Source organism: Chiloscyllium plagiosum, unplaced genomic scaffold, assembly GCF_037043375.1.
Source record: "Chiloscyllium plagiosum isolate Xiang-an unplaced genomic scaffold, Cpla_swu_hap1 HiC_scaffold_49, whole genome shotgun sequence".
Taxonomy (NCBI): domain Eukaryota; kingdom Metazoa; phylum Chordata; class Chondrichthyes; order Orectolobiformes; family Hemiscylliidae; genus Chiloscyllium; species Chiloscyllium plagiosum.
Genome location: NW_028270187.1, coordinates 11,203,629 through 11,210,861, shown reverse-complemented (window position 1 = coordinate 11,210,861; position 7,233 = coordinate 11,203,629). Strand labels below are relative to the sequence as shown.

Sequence of the window (7,233 nt, the reverse complement as noted above, 5' to 3'; positions counted from 1 at the left end):
AGGTTCCACCATTTAGATGTTTCGGGAAGAACAGAGACAATGGTAATAAAGAGGTGCAGTATTACGGCTGCAGAAAGGTTGAGGACTCATCAACTGAGGTAGTATAGGCTGAGATTAGAAATAGGAAAGGAGACAGTTTTCTATAGGCCCTGAATAGTTCCAGAGATTTAGAGGAAAAGGATAGCAAAGATGATTCTCGACAGGAATGAGAGTGACAGGGTAGTTGTTATGGGAGACTTCAACTTCCCAAATATTGACTGGGAATACTATAGTTCAAGTACTTTAGATGGGTCAGTTTTTGTCCATTGTGTGCAGGAGGGTTTTCTGCCACAGTATGTAGACAGGTCAACAAGGGGTGAGGCCACACTGGATTTGGTACTCGGTAATGATCCTGTCCAAGTGTTAGATTTGGAGGTAGGTGACCACTTTGGTGATAGTGATCACAAATCAATTATGTTTACTTTATTACTGGAAAGGGATAGGTATACACCAGAGGGCAAAAGCTACAGTTGGGGACAAAGCAATCATGATACGGTTACACAAGACTAAGGATGAATAGGATGGGGAAGGAAACTGCAGGCGATGGGCACAATAGAAATGTGGAGTGTCTTCAAGGGCCGAATGGGAGAAGTGGCAGATGGAGTTGAATTTAGATAAATGCGAGGTACTGCATTTTGAGAGGACTTAGCAGGACTTGTATGCTTAATGGTAAGGTCCGAGGGAGAGTTGCTGAACAAAGAGACATTGGATTGCAGGTTCATTGCTCCTTGAAAGTGGAGTCGCAGGTGGATAGGATACTGAAGAAGGTGTTTGGTATGCTTTCATTGATTGGTCAGAGTATTGAATACAGGAGTTGGGAGGTCATATTGCAGCTGTACAGGACATTGGTTCGACCACTTTTGGAATATTGCATACAGTTTTGTTCTCCTTCCTCTTGGAACGATGTTGTGAACTTGGAAAGAGTTCAGCAAACCTGTACAAGGATGCTGGCAGGGTTGGAGGATTTGGACTAGATGGAGAGGCTGAATAGGCTGGGGCTGTTTTCCCTGGAGCGTCAAAGGCTGAGGGGTGACCTTATAGAGGTTTGTAAAATTATGAGGGACATGGAATTATAATCAAAGTCTTTTCCCTGGGGTGGGCGAGTCCAGAACGAGAGGGCATAAGTTTTGGGTGACAGGGGAAAGATATATGAGAGATCTAAGTGGCAACTTTTTCCACTCAGAGGGTGGCATCGGTATGGAATGAGCTGCCAGATGAAGTGGTGGGGGCTAGTACATTTGCGATACTTAAAGGGCATCTGACTGGGTAAATGAATAGGAAGGGTTTGCAGGGATAAGGGCCGGGTGCTGGCAGGTAGGACTAAATTGTGTTGGAATATCTGGTCGGCATGGACGAGTTGCACTGACGGGTCTATTTCCATGCTCTACATCTCTATGACTCTATAACAGCTACACTGTGTTCGTGAGAAGTATGTAACTGTCAGGCAGGCAGGAAGTTGTCGAGCACAGGAGCCATGGTTTACTGAAGAAGTTAAATCGCTTGTCAAGAGGAAGAAGAATGCTTATGTTATGATGGGATGTGAAGGTTCAGTTAGGGCGATTGAACGTTACAAGGTAGCCAGGAAAGACCTAAAGTGAGCTAAGACGAGTGAGGAGGAGGCAAGAGAAATTGGTGGATAGGATCAGGGAAAACGCTAAAGCCTTCTATTGGTATATAAGGGATAAAATAATAACTTGACTAAGTTTAGTGTTAATCAAGGACAGTAGTGGGAAGTTGTGCATGGAGTCACAGGAGATAGAAGAAGTACTAAATGAATATTTTTCATCAGTATTCACACTGGGAAAAGACAATGTTGTCAAGGAGAATACTGAGAAACAGCTACGAGACTAGTTGGGATTCAGGTTTACAAGGAGGTGTTAGATATTCTGGAAAGTGTGAAAATAGATAAATCCCCTGGGCCAGGTGGGATTCATCCCAGGATTCTCTGGGAAGCCATGAAGGAGACTGCAGAAAGTTTGGCTTTGATCTTTATGACATCATTGTCTACAGGAATGGTAGGGGTAGACTGGAGATAGCAAATGTTGTTCCCTCATTCAAGAAGGAGAGTAGAAACAACCCTGGTAATTATAGACAAGATATCTCTCGTCGTCCTCAAGGCAAATGTTTGATGAACCAAGAAAATGTAATATTTTGTCTGTACAAAGCCAAGTCCGTAGCCAGGTATGCTACTGCTGTGAGTGGAGAACATCATTTCCCTAATTATAGAATGGATTGTGTCAAACACACATTGAGCTCAATTTCTAGAAGTAGAAGAGTCAAACATAACTGATGATTTTTTTTTAAATTTCTCCCTCTGGTCAATGCACAACAGCTCAGTTTCAAGAAATTCCATTATGCATAGCCAATTATCATTTGCAACATCAGAAGAGAGATAGACTTTATTCTCATAAGAAATATACATTCAGGAACTGTATGAACTCCATGTAGTAAAGGCAATTTTAAAGTTACAATCATCGTGAATAAACAGATCCTGCTGTTACATTGTTACGAGGATATATGAAGGAGATATTGAGTACACAAGGAAGAAAACCTTGACATTATCAGTAACTGAGAAGGTCAAAATTATTCTTTTGATAAATATTTGTCCTGTACAAAAACACAATTAAACAATGTAAATTTCAAATGAACCTTTGGGCCAAAGCCTGACGTAGAGAGAATGCTTACTGCACACACGCACACACCCACCATATACACACACACACACACACACACACACACACACACACACACACACACACACACACACACACACACACACACACACACACACACACACACACACACACACACACACACACACACACACACACACACACACACACACACACATTCCAGCTCTCACACAGCTACTGACTGATTTACAATAGTTGCAAATTTGTACATCATGCTGAAATACCCATTACAACATCTGACAACAATGAAAATCGATATAAACTGCAACTGTCACAAAACATTACATCAAACTGATTTCTAATCTCAGATCTCAAGTCAAAGAGATCTCCAGCACAGAATAAGTCTCTACAATTTATTAAGTCTGCACTGATCAAAAACTGTTTATAACATCATAATGGTTGTCCGAGCTAACAACTCTCATCCCTTTCAACCAGCATTAAAAAAAATATCATGGCAGCAGAGAAGCTGTCATCCCCACCTGTATTGTAATGACATTCTCCACTTCATCATTTTGTAGGTTTCATTTCTTTTCCTGTTCAACAAGAAAGTTTTTTTCATTATTCTGTATGTCTTTTGAAATTTCTTTCAAAAATCTATAAAGAACCTTGTGTTCCTCTTGACTCTGCCTTCGTTGCAATATGGAAAAGGAAGGAATCAGGATATAGTTTGTCAAGGAGTCCGTGGAATCGGATTGTTCCTATTTGAAACAGTGCAGAATGAAAGCAAAAGCCAAAATTGGTAGATTTGTCAAGCTCTTCATTCTTTTTTCCAAACAAGAGTTGATAGTTCAATACATTGAATTTGATAATTTAAATATGCTTCACTGAATGGTGGAAATAGAAGTCATTTTGCTTTCCCCCTCCTTACCATAGAGCAACATAAGAGGCTTGCACCAGATCCTGTCCAAATTGGTAAATAAAATAGAATTGGCCAATTCTCTTTCCTGTACAAGGAACACTATGATCAGTCAACTGCAATGCAGTTGATGTGTTCACTTAGTTGCAAATGGGTTCAGTTAATACTGATTATTAATTCATTGGTAAAATATGTCACTATGCAAAAATTGATATCAAGGTCTGGTTTTCAGGATGCTATGCCCATTGTTCCTGGTTAGACTCTGCACTATAGGGGTTATCAAAAGTCCATTGACTTTCTCTCCTTGATTCTAAAGAAAAACACAGATGCTTTTCTGCTGCAATGAGTTCGATGTTCACCTGTCCATGGACCCTATAGGCACTAAAATTAAAGAACATAGGCTGTGGATGTTATCCAACTTCATGAACCGTCCCAGAGATTGTATATCTATTTAGCACATTCACTTTTACTGACAGGAGCTGACTCCAGTGGCAATGGATAATACCTCATTCATGTCAAGTAGCAGAAGTTTGACAATGAAGTACACTTGCAGTTACTAAAAGTGACGTGTTTCAATCTAGATGACACTGAAGCACTGGGAAACACACTAACCGAGAATAAGGAGCACATTGATATCTAGTATAATAGAGTGAATGAATCCCATTCTCACTCTCAGCTTTGTGCTGTTGAAAACACATCCTATTCACACTCACATTCTGGTTGAGGGCCTGAGTAATGCAGAAGCATTTCCATGCATGAACAAAATATGGAATACTGATTTATGAAATGTTAAACCCATTAGCAAGGTTTGAGAAGATTTGAAGCTCAGGTTGAGGTTCTGGGTGTAGGTTTGCTCGCTGGAAGGTACATTTCCAGGTGTTTCATCAGCCTACTAGGTAACATCTTCAGTGGGCCTCCAGGAGAAGCACTGCTCCTGATTCCTGCTTTCTATTTATATGTTTGGGTTTCTTTGGGCTGGTGTTGTCATTTCCTGCGGTGATGTCATTTTCTGTTCATTTTCACAGGGAGGTGGTAGGTGGAGTCAAACTCAATGTGTTTGTTGATAGAGTTTCGATTGGAATGCCATGTTTCTAGGAGTTTTCTTGCGTGTCTCTTTTTGGCTTGTCCTAGGATGGATGTTTTCTCCCTATCGAAGTGGTGTCCTTCCTTATCTGTATGTACGGATACTAGTGAGAGAGGGTAATGTCGTTTTGTGGCTGATTGATGTTCATGTCTCCTAGTTTTTTGCCTGTTTGCCCAGTCCTTGCATGGTATTTTGTAAATGACATTAGTTTTGCTTATTGTGTGTATAGGGTCTTTCAAGTTCATTAGCTGCTGTTTTAGTGTGTTGGTGAGTTTATGGGCAGGGGTCTGAGTAATCTGGCAGTTATTTCTGAGATGTCTTTGATGTAGGGGAGAGTGGCTAGGGTTTCTGGACGTGTTTTGACTTCTTGTTTGGGTTTGTTGCTGAGAAACCGGCAGTGCTTCACCTGGAGGCCATCTGAAAATGTTACCTGGTAGGGCAACGAAACGTCTGGAAATGAACCTTCCAGCTCAGCGAGCAAACCTACATCCATTTTAAACCCATCTCACAAAGTATATCCAATCATGACATGCAGGACTGGAAATATAAGGAGACATACAGAAAATGTCAGTGTGATATAGACCGGTATCACTCTTCAAAATGATACAGATTGGCAGCACAACAGAAAACTCTCAGATACTCAGCCAGTTAATGGCGAAAGGAAAGAAAACCTGAAATTTTGGCCCAGGTATTTCCAAATATAGACAGTTATAAATTGACTCACCATATTATCAGTCACTTCAGTTAGTATTAAATGTTACATCTTACAGTGTCCAGCAGCAACTGAAAAGACTACTGCATGCGCAAAACGTTAAAAAAAGGAGTCTGAATGCAATAAAAATTCAGATTCAGGCCAAGATAAACATTTAACCAACATTAGTCCCTCAATCAGAAAGGGTTAGTGAATATTGATTGAGTTTATCCAACACTTCGACCAAAAGAAAACACAACTGAACATGGAAAGAGAATGAGATGCACATACTCTACCAAATGCTGTTGCATACAAGCAAAACTGGCTCCATAGTTATTCAAAGACACATAACTGTAGAAATAATCTCAAATTAGCATTTACATAAGGATACTGGCAGTGAGTGGATAAAGTTCAGAATTCCAACAGTTAATGGAAACTAGTATGGAGAACAGGTGAAGAACAGAATGTCCCAGTCGGGACACAATGGGCTGAATGGCTGTACCAATTCTGTGACTCTGTCATAAAGCACAAAATGCAGAAGAGATTAAGGCCCAATTACAACACCCTAAAAACTGCTATCACAGAATGAATCACAGTCACATGTTCACAAAAGAATAACTGTCAGGCAAACAGTGATGAATACACTCACATTCACATGACAGAACCCGACAGAGAAGGATTCTTAACCAAACATTCACAAAGCAAAAATTGACAGGGACTGTTAAAAACTAAATTCTCACATTCACATAGCAGAAACTGACAGGCTTGTATTGACAATTACCCAAGCACATTCACCATGCAGGTTTCCTCAGGAGGCTAAGTAAATCCAGCATGTCCATAAAGTCACTTGCAAATTTTTCTGGATGTATCCTATCTAGATGTGTCACAGCGTGGTATGGCTACTGTTGATTGACAATTACACTCACTGTCAGATTGATTTATTTTCCTTTTAATGTGGAGAGCCCTGGACTTTCAATCTGGCATCGGTCAATCCTGATCTCCTTGTTATTAGATACTCTACTGTCACTGGCTGCGAGAGCAGAGGAAAAAAAAACATAAAATACAATTGTAACAGTGTCTGTAAGGACATTATTTCTTATTGCACGTTCATTGCCTGAGTGTTCTCAGCCCTTCGTAAATGTCCGATACATGTAGAATGGCGACATGAGCGTCCCTGATCGTGTTTGACTTCACATTGGTTTCACATTTCCTTTAAATGCATTAAGAAAGGCTGAATTAATCCCCAGTGCAATAAGTAGTCAGTCGATGCAGCATACGATAACGAACGGTCCCTGACCCTCTGCACATTATTCACTGATTTCAGAGAGAGAGCATATTAGACAATAGTGAGTCCGTCCTCAGCTGTAAAGGAGGGAATGGGGTAAAGTGGGATTGTGTTAACTATCCTTTTGTAATAGAAAAACAAATGAACGAGTATGGACTCATGCACTCTCCTCAAACTATCTGCTCTTTTCTACGTGTTCACTGGCTTTTCAATTTTTTTTAAAAAGCAGTTGATCACTTGGTGCCAATTCTTTCTCCTTTCCCAGTGACAGCTATATTAACACCAACAGAGAGAATGAGTAGTGTTTCCCAGAATTTCAAATCCAGTACCACAATATGTTAAAATTATATTGTATAATATCCTGACTAGATTAGATTCCCTACATTGTGGAAACAGGCACTTCGACCCAACAAGTCCACACCAACCCTCCGAAGAGCAACCCACCCAGACCCATTCCCCTACATTCATTCCTGACTAATGTACCGAACACTACAGGCATGACCAATTTACCGAAACTGCACATCTTTGGACTGTGGGAGGAAACCGGAGAACCTGGAGGAAATCCACGCAGACTCGGGGAGAATG

General features: G+C 40.6%; 1 long non-coding RNA gene across 1 annotated transcript in view; it reads left to right on the top strand.

Annotated features, from left to right (window-relative positions):
- LOC148135538 (uncharacterized) overlaps window positions 1–7,233 on the top strand; it is a 334,519-nt gene that overhangs the window by 242,121 nt on the left and 85,165 nt on the right. The window lies entirely within an intron of this gene.